This window comes from Oncorhynchus keta, unplaced genomic scaffold (assembly GCF_023373465.1).
Source record: "Oncorhynchus keta strain PuntledgeMale-10-30-2019 unplaced genomic scaffold, Oket_V2 Un_contig_6210_pilon_pilon, whole genome shotgun sequence".
NCBI lineage: Eukaryota > Metazoa > Chordata > Actinopteri > Salmoniformes > Salmonidae > Oncorhynchus > Oncorhynchus keta.
In genome coordinates, this window is record NW_026288735.1 from 1 (window position 1) to 25,258 (window position 25,258).

General features: G+C 48.5%; 1 long non-coding RNA gene and 1 pseudogene across 1 annotated transcript; one reads left to right on the forward strand and one right to left on the reverse strand.

Moving 5' to 3' along the window:
- Positions 1-391: 391 nt before the first annotated feature.
- The window catches only part of LOC127925753 (dynamin-2-like), a 53,130-nt pseudogene continuing 28,263 nt past the window's right edge, over positions 392-25,258 (reverse strand).
- On the forward strand, positions 9,942-12,502 carry LOC127925752 (uncharacterized). Its single transcript, XR_008122144.1, has 5 exons — positions 9,942-10,429; positions 10,514-10,630; positions 11,034-11,165; positions 11,715-12,176; positions 12,441-12,502. It is a non-coding gene; the product is annotated as an uncharacterized LOC127925752 (long non-coding RNA).

Below are 25,258 nucleotides of genomic sequence, written 5' to 3' on the forward strand. Positions count from 1 at the left end.
GTAGCTATCTAGTTAGTTAGTTAACTGTCTAGGTGACATCATCTGATTCAGTAGCTATCTAGTTAGTTAGTTAACTGTCTAGGTGACATCATCTGATTCAGTAGCTATCTAGTTAGTTAGTTAACTGTCTAGATGACATCATCTGAATATCCTGAATGTCTAAGACAACAATGGTATCTGGTTGAGGGTTGGATCCGGCCAAGCCACTAGCCATAGTATTAAACTTGCTTGGGTCAACACGGCTTGTAGGGATGTAACGATTCACCAATATGCATTGGTCTCTGGTTCAAATGTTTAAGAAACAAGTGCATCGGTCTTCCATATAACCCCCCCACCCACCCACCCACGCACGCACCCACACACACACACACACACACACACTTCCCCTCACCTCCTCATCCTTGTACCAGGACAGTGACTCTGCAGTCAGGACGAACCAGTAGTCTTTGGACCCCCCCTTCATAATGCTTATGTTGATAGTGAGCCAGCCCCTCCGGATCACCTACACACAGCGGGACAGACCATTAGTTCAGGATAGGGGGGTGAGAGTGAGAGAGAAGTAAAGGAGAGAGGAGGAGGAGGGTAGTTTTTTTTGTGGTACCTGGTTTGGCATCACTCTCTTCTTGTTGTTAATAGCAGCAGTAACAGTGGTCCTCTGTTGCGCGCTACAAGGGAAACAGAGGCCAGATAGAAAGACTATCACATACTGGGTGTTTCCCAATCGTCTCTCCTTCTTCCTGATGTGTGCTCTCGTTCACTACCCCCACAAGTTTAAAAGCATTGGAATGGTGGAGTAGGCATGTGGACTAGATAGGAGTTTCAATATATCAGTCGTTTCCTTTCAAATCAGTGAAGGAAGTGAACAAGTGCACACTTTGGGAGAAAGGAGAGATAATTGGGACGCAGCCGTGGACAACTGACATGAAGTGGGCAAACTATAACCTCTACAGGATCAGCGGGACGGTTGAGCTAACGAAGGCTAATGCGATTAGCATGAGGTTGTAAGTAAACAAGAACATTTGCCAGGACATAGACATATCTGATATTGGCAGAAAACTTTAATTCTTGTTAATCTAACTGCACTGTCCAATTTACAGTAGCTGTTACAGTGAAATAATACATTGCTATTGTTTGAGGAGACGGCACAGTTATGAACTTGAAGATGTATTAATAAACCAATTAGGCACATTTTGAGCATTTTAAACAGAAATGCAATGGTTCATTGGCTCAGTCTAAAACGTTGCCCTGACACTGCTGACATCTAGTGGCCAAAATCTAAATTGCACCTGGGTTGGAATAATAAATTATGGCTCTTGCATTTCAATAAACTAAATAATAAACTCTTGCATTTCAAAAATGATGGTACAAAAAAAATACAAAATAACATATATTTTCTTTGTATGATCTTTTACCAGATCTATTATCTGTGCTTCAGGTCCTGAGCTACATGTCATTTTAGGTGAAAATTGAAAAAAAGGGGCTAATCCTTAAGAGGTAGGTCGTTGCTAGGGGTTACATAGGTGAAAGTTGAAAGGTCGGTGCTAGGGGTTACATAGTCAGGTGAAGGTTGATTGGTCGTTGCTAGGGATTACTAGAGGTCAACTCACTTTGCGAAGCCAATGAAGTCCTCATGGTTTGTGTTGATGTAAGACAGCTCAATGTCAATCAACAGCAGCACCTGAGACAGACAGACAGGACAGACAGGTCGGGTCAAATCAAATCAAATTGTATTAGTCACATGCGCCGAATACAGCAGGTGTAGACCTTACCGTGAAATGCTTACTTACAAGCCCCTAACCAACAGTGCAGTTTAAAAAAATACGGATAAGTATAAGAGATAAAAGTAATTAAAGAGGAGCAGTAAAAAATAACAATATATACAGGGGGAACCAGTACAGAGTCAATGTGAGAGGGGCACATTGAGGTAGTATGTGAGATAGTATGTACATGTAGGTAGAGTTAATTAAAGTGACTATGCATAGATGACAACAGAGACTGGCAGTGGTGTGGAGAGGGGAGGGGGGCAATGTGAATAGTCTGGGTAGCCATTTGACTAGATGTCAGCCTCTCTTTCTCTCCCACTCGCCCCTCTCTCTCTCTCTCTGTCTCCATCTATCGCTCTCTCTCACCTGGTCTCTGGTTTTGATGTCTCTCTCTCACCTGGTCTCTGGTTTTGATGTCTCACTCTCACCTGGTCTTTGGTTTTGATGTCTCTCTCTCACCTGTTCTCTGGTTTTGATGTCTCTCTCTCACCTGGTCTCTAGTTTTGATGTCTCTCTCTCACCTGGTCTCTGGTTTTGATGTCTCTCTCTCACCTGGTCTTTGGTTTTGATGTCTCTCTCTCACCTGTTCTCTGGTTTTAATGTCTCTCTCTCACCTGGTCTCTAGTTTTGATGTCTCTCTCTCACCTGGTCTCTGGTTTTGATGTCTCTCTCTCACCTGGTCTTTGGTTTTGATGTCTCTCTCTCACCTGTTCTCTGGTTTTAATGTCTCTCTCTCACCTGGTCTCTAGTTTTGATGTCTCTCTCACCTGGTCTCTGGTTTTGATGTCTCTCTCTCACCTGGTCTCTAGTTTTGATGTCTCTCTCTCACCTGGTCTTTGGTTTTGATGTCTCTCTCTCACCTGTTCTCTGGTTTTAATGTCTCTCTCTCACCTGGTCTCTAGTTTTGATGTCTCTCTCTCACCTGGTCTCTGGTTTTGATGTCTCTCTCTCACCTGGTCTCTGGTTTTAATGTCTCTCTCTCACCTGGTCTCTGGTTTTGATGTCTCTCTCTCACCTGGTCTTTGGTTTTGATGTCTCTCTCTCACCTGGTCTCTGGTTTTAATGTCTCTCTCTCACCTGGTCTCTAGTTTTGATGTCTCTCTCTCACCTGGTCTCTGGTTTTGATGTCTCTCTCTCACCTGGTCTCTGGTTTTAATGTCTCTCTCTCACCTGGTCTCTGGTTTTGATGTCTCTCTCTCACCTGGTCTCTGGTTTTGATGTCTCTCTCTCACCTGTTCTCTGGTTTTAATGTCTCTCTCTCACCTGGTCTCTAGTTTTGATGTCTCTCTCTCACCTGGTCTCTGGTTTTGATGTCTCTCTCTCACCTGGTCTCTGGTTTTGATGTCTCTCTCTCACCTGTTCTCTGGTTTTGATGTCTCTCTCTCACCTGGTCTCTGGTTTTAATGTCTCTCTCTCACCTGGTCTCTGGTTTTGATGTCTCTCTCTCACCTGGTCTCTGGTTTTGATGTCTCTCTCTCACCTGTTCTCTGGTTTTAATGTCTCTCTCTCACCTGGTCTCTAGTTTTGATGTCTCTCTCTCACCTGGTCTCTGGTTTTGATGTCTCTCTCTCACCTGGTCTCTGGTTTTGATGTCTCTCTCTCACCTGTTCTCTGGTTTTAATGTCTCTCTCTCACCTGTTCTCTGGTTTTAATGTCTCTCTCTCACCTGGTCTCTGGTTTTAATGTCTCTCTCTCACCTGGTCTCTAGTTTTGATGTCTCTCTCTCACCTGGTCTCTGGTTTTGATGTCTCTCTCTCACCTGGTCTCTAGTTTTGATGTCTCTCTCTCACCTGTTCTCTGGTTTTAATGTCTCTCTCTCACCTGGTCTCTAGTTTTGATGTCTCTCACCTGGTCTCTGGTTTTGATGTCTCTCTCTCACCTGGTCTCTGGTTTTGATGTCTCTCTCTCACCTGTTCTCTGGTTTTAATGTCTCTCTCTCACCTGGTCTCTAGTTTTGATGTCTCTCTCTCACCTGGTCTCTGGTTTTGATGTCTCTCTCTCACCTGGTCTCTGGTTTTGATGTCTCTCTCTCACCTGTTCTCTGGTTTTAATGTCTCTCTCTCACCTGTTCTCTGGTTTTAATGTCTCACTCTCAGCTGGTCTTTGGTTTTGATGTCTCTCTCTCACCTGGTCTCTGGTTTTGATGTCTCTCTCTCACCTGGTCTCTGGTTTTGATGTCTCACTCTCAGCTGGTCTTTGGTTTTGATGTCTCTCTCTCACCTGGTCTTTGGTTTTGATGTCTCACTCTCACCTGGTCTTTGGTTTTGATGTCTCTCTCTCACCTGTTCTCTGGTTTTGATGTCTCTCTCTCCATCTATCTCTCACTCTCACCTGGTCTTTGGTTTTGATGTCTCTCTCTCACCTGGTCTTTGGTTTTGATGTCTCTCTCTCACCTGGTCTCTAGTTTTGATGTCTCTCTCTCCATCTATCTCTCACTCTCACCTGGTCTTTGGTTTTGATGTCTCTCTCTCACCTGGTCTTTGGTTTTGATGTCTCTCTCTCACCTGGTCTCTAGTTTTGATGTCTCTCTCTCACCTGGTCTCTAGTTTTGATGTCTCTCTCTCCATCTATCTCTCACTCTCACCTGGTCTTTGGTTTTGATGTCTCTCTCTCACCTGGTCTTTGGTTTTAATGTCTCTCTCTCACCTGGTCTCTAGTTTTGATGTCTCTCTCTCCATCTATCTCTCACTCTCACCTGGTCTTTGGTTTTGATGTCTCTCTCTCACCTGGTCTTTGGTTTTGATGTCTCTCTCTCACCTGGTCTCTAGTTTTGATGTCTCTCTCTCCATCTATCTCTCACTCTCACCTGGTCTTTGGTTTTGATGTCTCTCTCTCACCTGGTCTTTGGTTTTGATGTCTCTCTCTCACCTGGTCTCTAGTTTTGATGTCTCTCTCTCCATCTATCTCTCACTCTCACCTGGTCTTTGGTTTTGATGTCTCTCTCTCACCTGTTCTCTGGTTTTGATGTCTCACTCTCACCTGGTCTCTAGTTTTGATGTCTCTCTCTCCATCTATCTCTCACTCTCACCTGGTCTTTGGTTTTGATGTCTCTCTCTCACCTGGTCTTTGGTTTTGATGTCTCTCTCTCACCTGGTCTTTGGTTTTGATGTCTCTCTCTCACCTGGTCTCTGGTTTTGATGTCTCTCTCTCACCTGGTCTTTGGTTTTGATGTCTCTCTCTCACCTGGTCTCTGGTTTTGATGTCTCTCTCTCACCTGGTCTCTGGTTTTGATGTCTCTCTCTCACCTGGTCTTTGGTTTTGATGTCTCTCTCTCACCTGGTCTCTGGTTTTGATGTCTCTCTCTCACCTGGTCTCTGGTTTTGATGTCTCTCTCTCACCTGGTCTCTGGTTTTGATGTCTCTCTCTCACCTGGTCTTTGGTTTTGATGTCTCTCTCTCACCTGTTCTCTGGTTTTAATGTCTCTCTCTCACCTGGTCTCTAGTTTTGATGTCTCTCTCTCACCTGGTCTCTGGTTTTGATGTCTCTCTCTCACCTGGTCTTTGGTTTTGATGTCTCTCTCTCACCTGTTCTCTGGTTTTAATGTCTCTCTCTCACCTGGTCTCTAGTTTTGATGTCTCTCTCTCACCTGGTCTCTGGTTTTGATGTCTCTCTCTCACCTGGTCTCTAGTTTTGATGTCTCTCTCTCACCTGGTCTTTGGTTTTGATGTCTCTCTCTCACCTGTTCTCTGGTTTTAATGTCTCTCTCTCACCTGGTCTCTAGTTTTGATGTCTCTCTCTCACCTGGTCTCTGGTTTTGATGTCTCTCTCTCACCTGGTCTCTGGTTTTAATGTCTCTCTCTCACCTGGTCTCTGGTTTTGATGTCTCTCTCTCACCTGGTCTTTGGTTTTGATGTCTCTCTCTCACCTGTTCTCTGGTTTTAATGTCTCTCTCTCACCTGGTCTCTAGTTTTGATGTCTCTCTCTCACCTGGTCTCTGGTTTTGATGTCTCTCTCTCACCTGGTCTCTGGTTTTAATGTCTCTCTCTCACCTGGTCTCTGGTTTTGATGTCTCTCTCTCACCTGGTCTCTGGTTTTGATGTCTCTCTCTCACCTGTTCTCTGGTTTTAATGTCTCTCTCTCACCTGGTCTCTAGTTTTGATGTCTCTCTCTCACCTGGTCTCTGGTTTTGATGTCTCTCTCTCACCTGGTCTCTGGTTTTGATGTCTCTCTCTCACCTGTTCTCTGGTTTTGATGTCTCTCTCTCACCTGGTCTCTGGTTTTAATGTCTCTCTCTCACCTGGTCTCTGGTTTTGATGTCTCTCTCTCACCTGGTCTCTGGTTTTGATGTCTCTCTCTCACCTGTTCTCTGGTTTTAATGTCTCTCTCTCACCTGGTCTCTAGTTTTGATGTCTCTCTCTCACCTGGTCTCTGGTTTTGATGTCTCTCTCTCACCTGGTCTCTGGTTTTGATGTCTCTCTCTCACCTGTTCTCTGGTTTTAATGTCTCTCTCTCACCTGTTCTCTGGTTTTAATGTCTCTCTCTCACCTGGTCTCTGGTTTTAATGTCTCTCTCTCACCTGGTCTCTAGTTTTGATGTCTCTCTCTCACCTGGTCTCTGGTTTTGATGTCTCTCTCTCACCTGGTCTCTAGTTTTGATGTCTCTCTCTCACCTGTTCTCTGGTTTTAATGTCTCTCTCTCACCTGGTCTCTAGTTTTGATGTCTCTCTCTCACCTGGTCTCTGGTTTTGATGTCTCTCTCTCACCTGGTCTCTGGTTTTGATGTCTCTCTCTCACCTGTTCTCTGGTTTTAATGTCTCTCTCTCACCTGGTCTCTAGTTTTGATGTCTCTCTCTCACCTGGTCTCTGGTTTTGATGTCTCTCTCTCACCTGGTCTCTGGTTTTGATGTCTCTCTCTCACCTGTTCTCTGGTTTTAATGTCTCTCTCTCACCTGTTCTCTGGTTTTAATGTCTCACTCTCAGCTGGTCTTTGGTTTTGATGTCTCTCTCTCACCTGGTCTCTGGTTTTGATGTCTCTCTCTCACCTGGTCTCTGGTTTTGATGTCTCACTCTCAGCTGGTCTTTGGTTTTGATGTCTCTCTCTCACCTGGTCTTTGGTTTTGATGTCTCACTCTCAGCTGGTCTTTGGTTTTGATGTCTCTCTCTCACCTGGTCTTTGGTTTTGATGTCTCTCTCTCACCTGGTCTTTGGTTTTGATGTCTCTCTCTCACCTGGTCTTTGGTTTTGATGTCTCTCTCTCACCTGGTCTCTAGTTTTGATGTCTCTCTCTCCATCTATCTCTCACTCTCACCTGGTCTTTGGTTTTGATGTCTCTCTCTCACCTGGTCTTTGGTTTTGATGTCTCTCTCTCACCTGGTCTCTAGTTTTGATGTCTCTCTCTCACCTGGTCTCTAGTTTTGATGTCTCTCTCTCCATCTATCTCTCACTCTCACCTGGTCTTTGGTTTTGATGTCTCTCTCTCACCTGGTCTTTGGTTTTAATGTCTCTCTCTCACCTGGTCTCTAGTTTTGATGTCTCTCTCTCCATCTATCTCTCACTCTCACCTGGTCTTTGGTTTTGATGTCTCTCTCTCACCTGGTCTTTGGTTTTGATGTCTCTCTCTCACCTGGTCTCTAGTTTTGATGTCTCTCTCTCCATCTATCTCTCACTCTCACCTGGTCTTTGGTTTTGATGTCTCTCTCTCACCTGTTCTCTGGTTTTGATGTCTCTCTCTCCATCTATCTCTCACTCTCACCTGGTCTTTGGTTTTGATGTCTCTCTCTCACCTGGTCTTTGGTTTTGATGTCTCTCTCTCACCTGGTCTTTGGTTTTGATGTCTCTCTCTCACCTGGTCTCTGGTTTTGATGTCTCTCTCTCACCTGGTCTTTGGTTTTGATGTCTCTCTCTCACCTGGTCTTTGGTTTTGATGTCTCACTCTCACCTGGTCTTTGGTTTTGATGTCTCTCTCTCACCTGGTCTTTGGTTTTGATGTCTCTCTCTCACCTGGTCTTTGGTTTTGATGTCTCTCTCTCACCTGGTCTCTGGTTTTGATGTCTCACTCTCACCTGTTCTCTGGTTTTGATGTCTCTCTCTCACCTGGTCTTTGGTTTTGATGTCTCACTCTCACCTGGTCTTTGGTTTTGATGTCTCTCTCTCACCTGGTCTTTGGTTTTAATGTCTCACTCTCACCTGGTCTCTGGTTTTGATGTCTCTCTCTCACCTGGTCTTTGGTTTTGATGTCTCTCTCTCACCTGGTCTCTGGTTTTGATGTCTCACTCTCACCTGTTCTCTGGTTTTGATGTCTCTCTCTCACCTGGTCTTTGGTTTTGATGTCTCACTCTCACCTGGTCTTTGGTTTTGATGTCTCTCTCTCACCTGGTCTCTGGTTTTGATGTCTCTCTCTCACCTGTTCTCTGGTTTTGATGTCTCACTCTCACCTGGTCTCTGGTTTTGATGTCTCTCTCTCACCTGGTCTTTGGTTTTGATGTCTCTCTCTCACCTGGTCTCTGGTTTTGATGTCTCTCTCTCACCTGGTCTCTGGTTTTGATGTCTCTCTCTCACCTGGTCTTTGGTTTTGATGTCTCTCTCTCACCTGGTCTCTGGTTTTGATGTCTCTCTCTCACCTGGTCTTTGGTTTTGATGTCTCTCTCTCACCTGGTCTCTGGTTTTGATGTCTCTCTCTCACCTGGTCTCTGGTTTTGATGTCTCTCTCTCACCTGGTCTTTGGTTTTGATGTCTCTCTCTCACCTGGTCTCTGGTTTTGATGTCTCTCTCTCACCTGGTCTCTGGTTTTGATGTCTCTCTCTCACCTGGTCTCTGGTTTTGATGTCTCTCTCTCACCTGGTCTTTGGTTTTGATGTCTCTCTCTCACCTGGTCTTTGGTTTTGATGTCTCTCTCTCACCTGGTCTCTGGTTTTGATGTCTCTCTCTCACCTGGTCTTTGGTTTTGATGTCTCTCTCTCACCTGGTCTCTGGTTTTGATGTCTCTCTCTCACCTGGTCTCTGGTTTTGATGTCTCTCTCTCACCTGGTCTTTGGTTTTGATGTCTCTCTCTCACCTGGTCTCTGGTTTTGATGTCTCTCTCTCACCTGGTCTCTGGTTTTGATGTCTCTCTCTCACCTGGTCTCTGGTTTTGATGTCTCTCTCTCACCTGGTCTTTGGTTTTGATGTCTCTCTCTCACCTGGTCTTTGGTTTTGATGTCTCTCTCTCTGACGTAGGTTGTGACGATTCTCTCCGTCTCTTCTCTCAGTCTGGGGTAGGAGCCAAGCTGTGGAACAACACACAATGCTGCAGGTACTGACGGCACACACACACACAATCACACACACATGCATGTACACACACACACACATAAAATTGCACACACATGCATCAACACACACACACACCTCTCTCTCACTCAGACACACACCATCCATCCAGCCAAACAGACCCCCCCTAGTGATTGACATGTATAGGGGACAGACAGTTAGCATAGAGGGGTCATCCATCCAGCCAAACAGACACACCCCCTAGTGATTGACATGTGTAGGGGACAGACAGTTAGCATAGAGGGGTCATCCATCCAGCCAAACAGACACCCCCTAGTGATTGACATGTATAGGGGACAGACAGTTAGCATAGAGGGGTCATCCATCCAGCCAAACAGACCCCCCCTAGTGATTGACATGTATAGGGGACAGACAGTTAGCATAGAGGGGTCATCCATCCAGCCAAACAGACACACCCCCTAGTGATTGACATGTGTAGGGGACAGAGTGTTCAACATAGAGGGGTCATCCATCCAGCCAAACAGACACACCCCCTAGTGATTGACATGTGTAGGGGACAGAGTGTTCAACATAGAGGGGTCATCCATCCAGCCAAACAGACACACCCCCTAGTGATTGACATGTGTAGGGGACAGACAGTTAGCATAGAGGGGTCATCCATCCAGCCAAACACACACCCCCTAGTGACTGACATGCATAGGGGACAGACAGTTAGCATAGAGGGGTCATCCATCCAGCCAAACAGACACACCCCCTAGTGATTGACATGTGTAGGGGACAGACAGTTAGCATAGAGGGGTCATCCATCCAGCCAAACAGACACACCCCCTAGTGATTGACATGTATAGGGGACAGACAGTTAGCATAGAGGGGTCATCCATCCAGCCAAACAGACACACCCCCTAGTGATTGACATGTATAGGGGACAGACAGTTAGCATAGAGGGGTCATCCATCCAGCCAAACAGACACACCCCCTAGTGATTGACATGTGTAGGGGACAGACAGTTAGCATAGAGGGGTCATGCAGATAGGACATTGATCCTGCTTGGTAGTATATCTGGTATAAACTAACATCAACCTGTTTGAATCTAGGAAAACCAGTTTAAACTAACACAAACTGGTTTGGGGCTAATTTTATCTGATTTAGGAGATTTTTATCTGGTTTCAGCAAGCATGCTCACAATACTGTCATCAATATTCCACAGGTATCCCAGCATGCTCACAATACAGTCATCAATATCCCACAGGTATCCCAGCATGCTCACAATACAGTCATCAATATCCCACAGGTATCCCAGCATGCTCACAATACTGTCATCAATATCCCACAGGTATCCCAGCATGCTCACAATACTGTCATCAATATCCCACAGGTATCCCAGCATGCTGACAATACTGTCATCAATATCCCACAGGTATCCCAGCATGCTCACAATACTGTCATTATAACCCACAGGTATCCCAGCATGCTCACAATACTGTCATCAATATCCCACAGGTATCCCAGCATGCTCACAATACTGTCATCAATAACCCACAGGTATCCCAAGCTGAGCACTAATGCCAATTGATTGATTTAGTGAAGGAGAGTCCAACTCTGTCTGCTGGTTTTATTATCTTCTCTCAACTTGTGTTCAGTTAAGACCTGGACAACCAGGTCAGGGCAGTTCAATACGACCTGGACAACCAGGTCAGTTCAATAAGACCTGGACAACCAGGTCAGGGCAGTTCAAATAGACCTGGACAACCAGGTCAGGGCAGTTCAAATAGACCTGGACAACCAGGTCAGGGCAGTTCAATAAGACCTGGACAACCAGGTCAGTTCAAATAGACCTGGACAACCAGGTCAGTTCAATAAGATCTGGACAACCAGGTCAGGGCAGTTCAATAAGACCTGGACAACCAGGTCAGTTCAAATAGACCTGGACAACCAGGTCAGTTCAATAAGATCTGGACAACCAGGTCAGGGCAGTTCAATAAGATCTGGACAACCAGGTCAGGGCAGTTCAAATAGACCTGGACAACCAGGTCAGGGCAGTTCAATAAGATTGGACAACCAGGTCAGGGCAGTTCAATAAGACCTGGACAACCAGGTCAGGGCAGTTCAATAAGACCTGGACAACCAGGTCAGGGCAGTTCAATAAGACCTGGACAACCAGGTCAGGGCAGTTCAATAAGACCTGGACAACCAGGTCAGTTCAATAAGATCTGGACAACCAGGTCAGGGCAGTTCAAATAGACCTGGACAACCAGGTCAGGGCAGTTCAATAAGATTGGACAACCAGGTCAGGGCAGTTCAATAAGACCTGGACAACCAGGTCAGTTCAATAAGACCTGGACAACCAGGTCAGGGCAGTTCAATAAGATTGGACAACCAGGTCAGGGCAGTTCAATAAGACCTGGACAACCAGGTCAGTTCAATAAGATCTGGACAACCAGGTCAGGGCAGTTCAATAAGATCTGGACAACCAGGTCAGGTCAGTTCAATAAGACCTGGACAACCAGGGCAGTTCAATAAGATCTGGATAACCAGGTCAGGGCAGTTCAATAAGACCTGGACAGGTCTAAGATCTGGACAACCAGGTCAGGGCAGTTCAATAAGATCTGGACAACCAAGAGTTCAATAAGATCTGGACAACCAGGTCAGGGCAGTTCAATAAGACCTGGAACCAAGGGAAGTTCAATAAGATCTGGACAACCAGGTCAGGGCAGTTCAATAAGACCTGGACACCACAGGGCAGGTCAGGGCAGTTCAATAAGACCTGGACAAACAGGTCAGGGCAGTTCAAATAGACCTGGACAACCAGGTCAGGGCAGTTCATTAAGACCTGGACAACCAGGTCAGGGCAGTTCAATAAGACCTGGACAACCAGGTCAGGGCAGTTCAATAAGATCTGGACAACCAGGTCAGGTCAGTTCAATAAGATCTGGACAACCAGGTCAGGGCAGTTCAATAAGACCTGGACAACCAGGTCAGGGAAGTTCAATAAGATCTGGACAACCAGGTCAGGGCAGTTCAATAAGACCTGGACAACCAGGTCAGGGCAGTTCAATAAGATCTGGACAACCAGGTCAGGGCAGTTCAATAAGACCTGGACAACCAGGTCAGGGCAGTTCAATAAGACCTGGACAACCAGGTCAGGGCAGTTCAATAAGACCTGGACAACCAGGTCAGGGCAGTTCAATAAGACCTGGACAACCAGGTCAGGGAAGTTCAATAAGATCTGGACAACCAGGTCAGGGCAGTTCAATAAGATCTGGACAACCAGGTCAGGGCAGTTCAATAAGACCTGGACAACCAGGTCAGGGCAGTTCAATAAGACCTGGACAACCAGGTCAGGGCAGTTCAATAAGATCTGGACAACCAGGTCAGGGCAGTTCAATAATACCTGGACAACCAGGTCAGGGCAGTTCATTAAGACCTGGACAACCAGGTCAGGGCAATTCAATAAGATCTGAACAACCAGGTCAGGGCAGTTCAATAAGACCTGGACAACCAGGTCAGGGCAGTTCAATAAGACCTGGACAACCAGGGCAGTTCAATAAGACCTGGACAACCAGGTCAGGGCAGTAACTAACTAAACAGTCTGAATTGATCAATCTGAGAGAGGAGTGAAAACCTGCAGACATGGAATGAGTTTGACGCCTGTGATTTAGCATGTTAGCACAAGGTGAGTTAGGGAACAGAGGTGAGAGTCACAGAGAGGATTTAAAGACACAGCAGGAACGTTCTGATTGGTCAAAAGTAGGGGTTGAGTGACTGGACATGGTTGGGTAAGCATAGGAAAGGATGTGTCACACAGAACGTCTTCCCCCTGAGCTACATAGGGGGAACGATAAAGACAGAGGCTTCGGGGCTGACGTTTTAAGCTGAGATAAGGGGAGGTGAGTGTTTTGATTGGGTAATCGAGGGAGAGGTGGGGTGAAGGGAGGTTGAAGCAACAATCACTGTGAGGAAGGGGGCGGGTTTAGAATCAGAGGGAGGGGCTGTTGGATTTAGGGGCAGAGGTCGCATTCCAGGCCGACTACATAGAGCCCCACAGTGGAGGTGTTGTAATACCCATAAAACCTAGTGGTCAAACAGGGAAAGGCTTCCAATTGTCTTTCCACCCTTCATTTTTCCAATAGGACATTTTTGAAACACTTGAAATAAGGGCTGTGTTTTGTGTATGTTTACCCTGGTGTGACGTTCTGATAACCATGTCAATCTCTCTCGGACAAGGTGACTTTTATCAGTATATTCGGCTCTATTTACTCTCAGATTTGAAAATGCTGATTAGCATCAAAGTAGACATCATGCAAAAATACAAATCCCTGCAGGCTCCTGCCCGTCATCTCTAGATGACACCTTTGCTATCGGGTATTGTGTCAAAACTTGCACAACACGGTTCACAGAATTGTCCATTTACAGAAATGTTGCCAATTTATTCATGACTAAATGTATCTAACATTAGAGAGCTGATCCAGAGATTCTTACCTTGGCCTGGATTCGGCAGTCTGGTCCAGATCCTCATGGCGTTTCTAGTTCTTTACGAGAAACATTTTAGCAGCTAAATAGCATTTCATTTTGGGGGAGGGGGGTGAATACAGGCGACTATATTGATAAAAGTCACCTTGTCCTAGAGAGATTTTCGCGGTCATGAAAATGTCCCGTCAGGGTAAACCTACACGAAACACAGACATTATTTCAAGAGTTTCTAAAATCCCCCTATGGGAAGAATGTATGGTGGGGAAATGATTGGAAACAGTTCCCTGTTTGACAGCTAGGTTTTATGGGTATTATGACTCATACTGTGGTACTCTATTGCAGTCATTGCAGTGTATCAAACAATGTTTGCATGCCACGTCACTGACTGTGCAGTCAGGCATCAGATTACTACATCATATGTTGTGGTTTGTTGTTAAATATGCTAAACACCTATCCAGGCGTTGTCTGTAATGTAGTCAGCCTGGAACACGGCCAGTGCTTATGGGGGGGTAGTGACTATACAGACAGCAATAAAACTACCCAGAGGGGTGAGGAGAAATTAAATCAATTGGGGAGAGTGGAGGGAGACGGGAAGGAGGAGTGGAGGGAGGGTGGAGGGAGGGAGGGAGGGTGGGTGGAGGGGTGAGACTAGCAGGAGAAGGAGGGGTGGAGGGAGGGTGGAGGGGTGAGTCTAGCAGGAGAAGGAGGGGTGGAGGGAGGGAGGGTGGAGGGAGGGAGGGAGGGTGGAGGGGTGAGACTAGCAGGAGAAGGAGGGGTGGAGGGAGGGAGGGTGGAGGGGTGAGACTAGCAGGAGAAGGAGGGGTGGAGGGAGGGAGGGTGGAGGGGTGAGTCTAGCAGGAGAAGGAGGGGTGGAGGGAGGGAGGGTGGAGGGGTGAGACTAGCAGGAGAAGGAGGGGTGGAGGGAGGGAGGGAGGGAGGGAGGGTGGAGGGGTGAGACTAGCAGGAGAAGGAGGGGTGGAGGGAGGGAGGGAGGGAGGGTGGAGGGGTGGAGGGAGGGAGGGTGGAGGGGTGAGTCTAGCAGGAGAAGGAGGGGTGGAGGGAGGGAGGGTGGAGGGGTGAGACTAGCAGGAGAAGGAGGGGTGGAGGGAGGGAGGGAGGGTGGAGGGGTGAGACTAGCAGGAGAAGGAGGGGTGGAGGGAGGGTGGAGGGAGGGAGGGAGGGTGGGTGGGTGGAGGGGTGGAGGGAGGGTGGAGGGAGGGAGGGTGGGTGGGTGGAGGGGTGGAGGGAGGGAGGGTGGGTGGGTGGAGGGGTGAGACTAGCAGGAGAAGGAGGGGTGGAGGGAGGGAGGGGTGGAGGGAGGGAGGGTGGAGGGGTGAGACTAGCAGGAGAAGGAGGGGTGGAGGGAGGGGGGTGGAGGAGTCTAGCAGGAGAAGGAGGGGTGGAGGGGGAGGGTGGAGGGAGGGAGGGTGGAGGGGTGAGTCTAGCAGGAGAAGGAGGGGTGGAGGGAGGGTGGAGGGGTGAGTCTAGCAGGAGAAGGAGGGGTGGAGGGAGGGTGGAGGGGTGAGTCTAGCAGGAGAAGGAGGGGTGGAGGGAGGGAGGGAGGGTGGAGGGGTGAGAATAGCAGGAGAAGGAGGGGTGGAGGGGTGGAGGGAGGGTGGAGGGGTGAGGCTAGCAGGAGAAGGAGGGGTGGAGGGAGGGAGGGAGGGTGGAGGGGTGAGGCTAGCAGGAGAAGGAGGGGTGGAGGGTGGAGGGGTGAGACTAGCAGGAGAAGGAGGGGTGGAGGGAGGGAGGGAGGGAGGGTGGAGGGGTGAGTCTAGCAGGAGAAGGAGGGTGGAGGGGTGAGAATAGCAGGAGAAGGAGGGGTGGAGGGAGGGAGGGAGGGAGGAGGGGTGGCAGGAGAAGGAGGGTGGAGGGGTGAGACTAGCAGGAGAAGGAGGGTGGAGGGAGGGAGGGAGGGAGGGAGGGAGGGAGGGAGGGGGGAGGGAGGGAGGGAGGGAGGGAGGGAGGGAGGAGGGGTGAGTCTAGCAGGAGAAGGAGGGTGGAGGGGTGAGACTAGCAGGAGAAGGAGGGGTGGAGGGGGGGTGGAGGGAGGGAGGAGGGGTGAGTCTAGCAGGAGAAGGAGGGTGGAGGGGTGAGACTAGCAGGAGAAGGAGGGGTGGAGGGAGGGTGGAGGGAGGGAGGAGGGGTGAGTCTAGCAGGAGAAGGAGGGAGGAGGGGTGAGACTAGCAGGAGAAGGAGGGTGGAGGGAGTGGAGGGAGGGAGGAGGGGTGAGTCTAGCAGGAGAGGGAGGGAGGGAGGGGTGAGTCTAGCAGGAGAGGGAGGGTGGAGGGGTGAGTCTAGCAGGAGAGGGAGGGTGGAGGGGTGAGTCTAGCAGGAGAAGGAGGGGTGGAGGGAGGGAGGGAGGGTGGAGGGGTGAGTCTAGCAGGAGAAGGAGGGGTGGAGGGAGGGAGGGAGGGTGGAGGGGTGGAGGGTGGGAGGGTGGAGGGGTGGAGGGTGGAGGGGTGGAGGGTGGAGGGTGGAGGGGTTGAGTCTAGCAGGAGAAGGAGGGGTGAGTCTAGCAGGAGAAGGAGGGGTGGAGGGGTGAGTCTAGCAGGAGAAGGAGGGGTGAGTCTAGCAGGAGAAGTGGTAGAAACACAGTTCTCTTCATTCTCTCCATCCATCAATTTATTGGGTACGTTCCAATACTATCTCCTTCTTCCTAAAGTGTACCCTCGTTCACTACTTCACACAAATCTAAAAGCATTAGATCGGTGGAGGCATGTGGCTAGAGAGGGAGTTTCTACAGTCATTTCAGTCATTTCCTTGAAGGGAAGTGAACGAGTGCACTCTTTGGGAGTAAGGAAAGACAATCTGGAAGCAGCCACTGTCCCTCTTCTCTCTTCCCTCCTTCCTTGTTTCCTTCCCTCCACTGTCCCTCTTCTCTCTTCCCTCCTTGTTTCCTTCCCTCCACTGTCCCTCTTCTCTCTTCCCTCCTTCCTTGTTTCCTTCCCTCCACTGTCCCTCTTCTCTCTTCCCTCCTTGTTTCCTTCCCTCCACTGTCCCTCTTCTCTCTTCCCTCCTTGTTTCCTTCCCTCCACTGTCCCTCTTCTCTCTTCCCTCCTTCCTTGTTTCCTTCCCTCCACTGTCCCTCTTCTCTCTTCCCTCCTTGTTTCCTTCCCTCCACTGTCCCTCTTCTCTCTTCCTTCCTCCCTTCTTTCCTTCCCTCCACTGTCCCTCTTCTCTCTTCCCTCCTTGTTTCCTTCCCTCCACTGTCCCTCTTCTCTCTTCCTTCCTCCCTTCTTTCCTTCCCTCCACTGTCCCTCTTCTCTCGTCCCTCCTTGTTTCCTTCCCTCCACTGTCCCTCTTCTCCCTTCTTTCCTTCCCTCCACTGTCCCTCTTCTCTCTTCCCTCCTTGTTTCCTTCCCTCCACTGTCCCTCTTCTCTCTTCCCTCCTTGTTTCCTTCCCTCCGCTGTCCCTCTTCTCTCTTCCCTCCTTGTTTCCTTCCCTCCACTGTCCCTCTTCTCTCTTCCTTCCTTGTTTCCTTCCCTCCACTGTCCCTCTTCTCCCTTCTTTCCTTCCCTCCACTGTCCCTCTTCTCTCTTCCCTCCTTGTTTCCTTCCCTCCGCTGTCCCTCTTCTCTCTTCCCTCCTTGTTTCCTTCCCTCCACTGTCCCTCTTCTCTCTTCCTTCCTTGTTTCCTTCCCTCCACTGTCCCTCTTCTCCCTTCTTTCCTTCCCTCCACTGTCCCTCTTCTCTCTTCCCTCCTTGTTTCCTTCCCTCCACTGTCCCTCTTCTCTCTTCCCTCCTTGTTTCCTTCCCTCCGCTGTCCCTCTTCTCTCTTCCCTCCTACCTTGTTTCCTTCCCTCCACTGTCCCTCTTCTCTCTTCCCTCCTACCTTGTTTCCTTCCCTCCACTGTCCCTCTTCTCTCTTCCTTCCTTGTTTCCTTCCCTCCGCTGTCCCTCTTCTCTCTTCCCTCCTTCCTTGTTTCCTTCCCTCCGCTGTCCCTCTTCTCTCTTCCCTCCTTCCTTGTTTCCTTCCCTCCGCTGTCCCTCTTCTCTCTTCCCTCCTTCCTTGTTTCCTTCCCTCCGCTGTCCCTCTTCTCTCTTCCCTCCTTCCTTGTTTCCTTCCCTCCGCTGTCCCTCTTCTCTCTTCCCTCCTATCTTGTTTCCTTCCCTCCACTGTCCCTCTTCTCTCTTCCTACCTTGTTTCCTTCCCTCCACTGTGATTCTTCCCTTTACCTTTCCGGTACACTTCTTGACGAGGGAGGTGAGCTCGGACAGGACGAGGTCCACGCATTTCAGACACGGCTCTTTCAGTTTAATGATCTGCTTTTTCACTATGGCCTCAAAGGCTAGGTCAGGGGTGAACAGGCCTGTTCTGGAGCATCGTGGGAGATGTAGTTTATCACGGTAGGGCAGGACAAGGAGGAGCCAGGGAGTGGGAGGAGTCATTGAAGTGGGGAGGTGTCCGGAAGTGGGAGGGGTCCGTGAGTGGGACGGGTCATGGTGGGGAGGAGTCAGGGAAGTCCGGAAGTGATAGAAACAGATTAAGAGAGGGAGAGAGGTAGGGGAGCAGTGTAAGAGAGAAATAAAATAAAAGAGAGAGATGGAGGGATAGAGGGAGAAGAACACAGAGAGAGAGAGAGAGATGGAGGGATAGAGGGAGAAGAACACAGAGAGAGAGAGAGAGATGGAGGGATAGAGGGAGAAGAACACAGAGAGAGAGAGAGAGAGAGATGGAGGGATAGAGGGAGAAGAACAGAGAGAGAGAGAGAGATGGAGGGATAGAGGGAGAAGAACACAGAGAGAGAGAGAGAGATGGGGGGATAGAGGGAGAAAAACACAGAGAGAGAGAGATGGAGGGATAGAGGGAGAAGAACACAGAGAGAGACAGAGAGAGAGAGAGATGGAGGGATAGAGGGAGAAGAACACAGAGAGAGACAGAGAGAGAGAGAGAGAGAGAGAGAGAGAGAGATGGAGGGATAGAGGGAGAAGAACACAGAGAGAGACAGTGAGAGAGAGAGATGGAGGGATAGAGGGAGAAGAACACAGAGAGAGACAGAGAGAGAGAGAGATGGAGGGATAGAGGGAGAAGAACACAGAGAGAGAGAGAGAGATGGAGGGAGAGAGGGAGAAGAACAGAGAGAGAGAGAGAGAGAGAGAGAGAGAGAGAGAGATGGAGGGATAGAGGGAGAAGAACACAGAGAGAGACAGAGAGAGAGAGAGAGAGAGATAGAGGGAGAAGAACACAGAGAGAGAGAAAGAGAGATGGAGGGATAGAGGGAGAAGAACACAGAGAGAGAGAGAGAGAGAGAGAGAGATGGAGGGATAGAGGGAGAAGAACACAGAGAGAGAGAGAGATGGAGGGATAGAGGGAGAAGAACACAGAGAGAGACAGAGAGAGAGAGAGATGGAGGGATAGAGGGAGAAGAACACAGAGAGAGAGAGAGAGAGAGAGAGAGATGGAGGGATAGAGGGAGAAGAACACAGAGAGAGAGAGAGAGATGGAGGGATAGAGGGAGAAGAACACAGAGAGAGAGAGAGAGAGAGAGAGAGAGAGAGAGAGAGAGAGAGAGAGAGAGAGATGAGAGGAGATGGAGGGATAGAGGAGAAGAACACAGAGAGAGAGAGAGAGAGAGAGAGAGAGAGAGAGAGAGATGGAGGGATAGAGGGAGAAGAACACAGAGAGAGAGAGATGGAGGGATAGAGGGAGAAGAACACAGAGAGAGACAGAGAGAAAGAGAGATGGAGGGATAGAGGGAGAAGAACAGAGAGAGACAGAGAGAGAGAGAGATGGAGGGATAGAGGGAGAAGAACACAGAGAGAGAGAGAGAGAGAGAGATGGAGGGATAGAGGGAGAAGAACACAGAGAGAGACAGAGAGAGAGAGATGGAGGGATAGAGGGAGAAGAACACAGAGAGAGAGAGAGATGGAGGGATAAAGGGAGAAGAACACAGAGAGAGAGAGAGAGAGAGAGAGAGAGATGGAGGGATAGAGGGAGAAGAACACAGAGAGAGAGAGAGAGAGAGAGAGATGGAGGGATAGAGGGAGAAGAACACAGAGAGAGACAGAGAGAGAGAGAGATGGAGGGATAGAGGGAGAAGAACACAGAGAGAGAGAGAGATGGAGGGATAGAGGGAGAAGAACACAGAGAGAGAGAGAGAGAGAGAGAGAGAGAGAGAGAGAGAGAGAGAGATGGATGGGGATAGAGGGAGAAGAACACAGAGAGAGACTAGAGAGAGAGAGAGAGAGAGAGAGAGAGATGGAGGGATAGAGGGAGAAGAACACAGAGAGAGAGAGATGGAGGGATAGAGGGAGAAGAACACAGAGAGAGACAGAGAGAAAGAGAGATGGAGGGATAGAGGGAGAAGAACACAGAGAGAGAGAGAGAGAGAGAGAGATGGAGGGATAGAGGGAGAAGAACACAGAGAGAGAGAGAGAGAGAGAGAGAGATGGAGGGATAGAGGGAGAAGAACACAGAGAGAGACAGAGAGAGAGATGGAGGGATAGAGGGAGAAGAACACAGAGAGAGAGAGAGAGAGATGGAGGGATAAAGGGAGAAGAACACAGAGAGAGAGAGAGAGAGAGAGAGATGGAGGGATAGAGGGAGAAGAACACAGAGAGAGAGAGAGAGAGAGAGAGAGATGGAGGGATAGAGGGAGAAGAACACAGAGAGAGACAGAGAGAGAGAGAGAGAGAGAGAGATGGAGGGATAGAGGGAGAAGAACAGAGAGAGAGAGAGAGAGAGAGATAAAAGGCATTTTGTTTAGTCAGTTAGTTCATACTGGCATCTGTTACTAAACTTTGACATCCACTACAAGGTGTGTGTGTGTGTGTGTGTGTGTGTGTGTGTGTGTGTGTGTGTGTGTGTGTGTGTGTGTGTGTGTGTGTGTGTGTGTGTGTGTGTGTGTGTGTGTGTGTGTGTGTGTGTGTGTGTGTGTGTGTGTGTGTCCGCACGCGTGTGTCAATCTGTTTGTCTTCAGGGGGAACCAGAGACACGTGAGGAGAAACATAAACACACATCTCACAGCACAACACCCTGTTAACAGTAGAAGAAAGCTCCACATCGCCCCCCTGTGGCCAGGAGCATGGCATGTCAGGCATTACAGGCTCCATGCTCCCTGGTGTGAAGTCTCCCCTAGGTACAGATCTAGGATCAGCTTCTCTTCCCCAATTCTAAACTAACCGAATCGTTAACCATTAGTGGGGGAAATGCTAAACTGACCCCAGATCAGCTTTTAGGGTCAACTTCACCCTACACAGTACCATGCAGTGCACTATCCTGGGGCCTAGATTAGCATGATAGCATTGAAAAGGCTAGTTCCATAGTGCCCCCAGCGTGGCCTGGAGTAGCATGACAGGGCTTTACAGGCTCCATGCAGCGAGGTACCTTATTGGTGCACTGGCGCACGGTGTTGATGAGCTCCTGGATCACCAGGTCCATACATTTCAGACACGGCTCTTTCAGCTTAATGATCTGCTTTTTCACTATGGCCTCAAAGGCTAGGTCAGGGGTGAACAGGCCTGTTCTGGAGGGGGCACACAGACAGACACACAGACATGTAGAGAGAGGCAGGTGGAAAGACAGACAGACAGACAGACAGACAGACAGACAGACAGACAGACAGACAGACAGACAGACAGACAGACAGACAGACAGACAGACAGACAGGAGGGAGATAGAGAGGGAGATGTCTGTCTGTCTGTACTTGCCTCACTCCATGGATGTTCTTGATGGCATAACTGATCTCTCTCCTCAACTCCTTCTCATCAAACTCCATCTGAACACAACACAGAGGGGAAATCAGTGTGTGTGTTTTTGGTTTTACTAGGAACAAGGAACATTCTGAGAAGTGGGGACATTTCGCGGGTCCTCACAAGGAAAAATACTATTTTAAGCTTAGGGTTTAGGGTTTAGGGTTTAGGGTTAGGGATTTTGATTGAGAATACATGTTTGGGTCCCCGCAAGGATAGTAAAACAATATGTGTGTGTGTGTGTGTGTGTGTGTGTGTGTGTGTGTGTGTGTGTGTGTGTGTGTGTGTGTGCGTGCGTGCGTGCGTGTGTGTGCGTGTGCGTGTGCGTGTGCGTGTGTGTGTGTGTGTGTGTGTGTACCTTGACCAGTTCGAAGGGGAATCTCTCGTGGAAGATCCTGTTGATTCTAGCTCCTCCAGAGAGCTCCGCAGTATCCACCTGATCACCTGATCCCTCAATACGCTTCTCAAAGTCTACACCAAACTGCTGAACCATCCTACACACACACACACACACACACACACACACACACACACACACACACACACACACACACACACACACACACACACACACACACACACACACACACACACACACACACACACACACACACACACACACACAGTCATATTACAAAAGTACTGACAGTCAGATACAGTATATATTTATATATATGTGTGTGTGTACTGACTGCAGTAGGGCCTTGGTCTTGTGTGTGTGTGTGTGTTTATATACTGACTACAGTAGGGCCTTGGTCTTGTGTGTGTGTGTGTGTTTATATACTGACTACAGTAGGGCCTTGGTCTTGTGTGTGTGTGTGTGTTTATATACTGACTGCAGTAGAGCCTTGGTCTTGCGTGTGTGTGTGTGTTTATATACTGACTGCAGTAGGGCCTTGGTCTTGTGTGTGTGTGTGTGTGTTTATATACTGACTGCAGTAGAGCCTTGGTCTTGCGTGTGTGTGTGTGTTTATATACTGACTGCAGTAGGGCCTTGGTCTTGCATGTGTGTGTGTTTATATACTGACTGCAGTAGGGCCTTGGTCTTGCGTGTGTGTGTGTGTTTATATACTGACTGCAGTAGGGCCTTGGTCTTGCGTGTGTGTGTGTGTGTTTATATACTGACTGCAGTAGGGCCTTGGTCTTGTGTGTGTGTGTGTTTATATACTGACTGCAGTAGGGCCTTGGTCTTGTGTGTGTGTGTTTATATACTGACTGCAGTAGGGCCTTGGTCTTGTGTGTGTGTGTGTGTGTTTATATACTGACTGCAGTAGGGCCTTGGTCTTGCGTGTGTGTGTGTTTATATACTGACTGCAGTAGGGCCTTGGTCTTGCGTGTGTGTGTGTGTGTTTATATACTGACTGCAGTAGGGCCTTGGTCTTGTGTGTGTGTGTGTTTATATACTGACTGCAGTAGGGCCTTGGTCTTGTGTGTGTGTGTGTTTATATACTGACTGCAGTAGGGCCTTGGTCTTGCGTGTCGGGTCGTCTGGTTTGAAGTTCTTGTATTCCTCGACCTCTTTCTCCAGAGAGAGAAGCTGGCTCTGGAGCTTACTACGTAACCCTGGCAACGTGTCCCGGATGTGGTTGGTCAGTTGCTGGAGGGAGAGGGGGGAGATGGAGACAGAGTGGGAGAGAAAGATAGAGACAGAGTGAGAGAGAAAGATGGAGACAGAGTGAGAGAGAAAGATGGAGACAGGGTGAGAGAGAAAGATGGAGACAGGGTGAGAGAGAAAGATGGAGACAGAGACAGAGTGAGAGAGAAAGATGGAGACAGAGTGAGAGAGAAAGATGGAGACAGAGTGAGAGAGAAAGATGGAGACAGAGTGAGAGAGAAAGATGGAGACAGAGTGAGAGAGAAAGATGGAGACAGGGTGAGAGAGAAAGATGGAGACAGAGACAGAGTGAGAGAGAAAGATAGAGACAGGGTGGGAGAGAAAGAGAAAGATAGAGAGAGAGAGAAAGAGAAAGATAGAGACAGAGTGAGAGAGAAAGAGAAAGATAGAGACAGAGTGAGAGAGAAAGAGAAAGATAGAGAGAGAGAGAAAGAGAAAGATAGAGACAGAGTGAGAGAGAAAGATGGAGACAGAGTGAGAGAGAAAGATGGAGACAGGGTGAGAGAGAAAGATGGAGACAGAGACAGAGTGAGAGAGAAAGATAGAGACAGGGTGGGAGAGAAAGAGAAAGATAGAGAGAGAGAGAAAGAGAAAGATAGAGACAGGGTGGGAGAGAAAGAGAAAGATAGAGAGAGAGAGAAAGAGAAAGATAGAGACAGAGTGAGAGAGAAAGAGAAAGATAGAGAGAGAGAGAAAGAGAAAGATAGAGACAGAGTGAGAGAGAAAGAGAAAGATAGAGAGAAAGAGAAAGATAGAGACAGAGTGAGAGAGAAAGAGAAAGATAGAGAGAGAGAAAGAGAAAGATAGAGACAGAGTGAGAGAGAAAGAGAAAGATAGAGAGAAAGAGAAAGATAGAGACAGAGTGAGAGAGAAAGAGAAAGATAGAGACAGGGTGGGAGAGAAAGAGAAAGATAGAGACAGAGAGAGAGAGAAAGAGAAAGATAGACAGAGTGAAAGAGAAAGAGAGAGACACAGAGAGAGAGAGTAGTGTCGAGCGATTAACTGACATTTCCGTTTTTTTTTGTTATAACTAATTGGCTGACGTCGGTTCAATTCCAAACAGTATTTTTTTGTTTGTGAGTCCAACACGCTGTTTCTCTAGAGAGAAATCAAATCATTCACAAGATATATCAAGTCAAGAAATATGTGGGACGCTGAAGCAAATATTCAACCTAGTTCAGTGCAGAAACGTAACAATGAACTACAATGACCTTAACCCATTGCACCTGCTTTTTTCCTCGACGGGTCAGAGAGGAAGAGGCGAAACGAGAGGTTTCACTTGCTAAAAATCTGTCCAAAATAAGCCCAATGCGTTTCTATGGGCAAAATATGCAGATCTGAGCTTGTCGCTCCATTCCTGCCTTTGGGACAACGACTCCCATTGTTAGAGCGGAGACATGAGCATCTCATCATTATCTACAGATCTCTGGACAGATAACCTTTTACACCCTGCTGGGTTAGACACACAGACCACATGGAAGAGGAATGTACACAACGACAAGAGAGTTTGTGAAAGTATGTCTTATCTACTTTGAAGAACTGGTCAAATGTTGATATAGTGTCTACATATCAAATCAAATCAAATCAAATTTATTTATATAGCCCTTCGTACATCAGCTGATATCTCAAAGTGCTGTACAGAAACCCAGCCTAAAACCCCAAACAGCAAACAATGCAGGTGTAAAAGCACGGTGGCTAGGAAAAACTCCCTAGAAAGGCCAAAACCTAGGAAGAAACCTAGAGAGGAACCGGGCTATGTGGGGTGGCCAGTCCTCTTCTGGCTGTGCCGGGTAGAGATTATAACAGAACATGACCAAGATGTTCAAATGTTCATAAATGACCAGCATGGTCGAATAATAATAAGGCAGAACAGTTGAAACTGGAGCAGCAGCACAGTCAGGTGGACTGGGGACAGCAAGGAGCCTTCATGTCAGGTAGTCCTGGGGCACGGTCCTAGGGCTCAGGTCAGTTGAAACTGGAGCAGGAGCATGGCCAGGTGGACTGGGGACAGCAAGGAGTCCTCATGTCAGGTAGTCCTGGGACATGGTCCTAGGGCTCAGGTCCTCCGAGAGAAGAAAGAAAGAGAGAAGGAGAGAATTAGAGAACGCACACTTAGATTCACACAGGACACCGAATAGGACAGGAGAAGTACTCCAGATATAACAAACTGACCCTAGCCCCCCGACACATAAACTACTGCAGCATAAATACTGGAGGCTGAGACAGGAGGGGTCAGGAGACACTGTGGCCCCATCCGAGGACACCCCCGGACAGGGCCAAACAGGAAGGATATAACCCCACCCACTTTGCCAAAGCACATCCCCCACACCACTAGAGGGATATCTTCAACCACCAACTTACCATCCTGAGACAAGGCCGAGTATAGCCCACAAAGATCTCCGCCACGGTACAACCCAAGGGGGGACAGGCCGACCACAACAGTGAATCAACCCACCCAGGTGACGCACCCCCCCCCCAGGGACGGCACGAGAGAGCCCCAGCAAGCC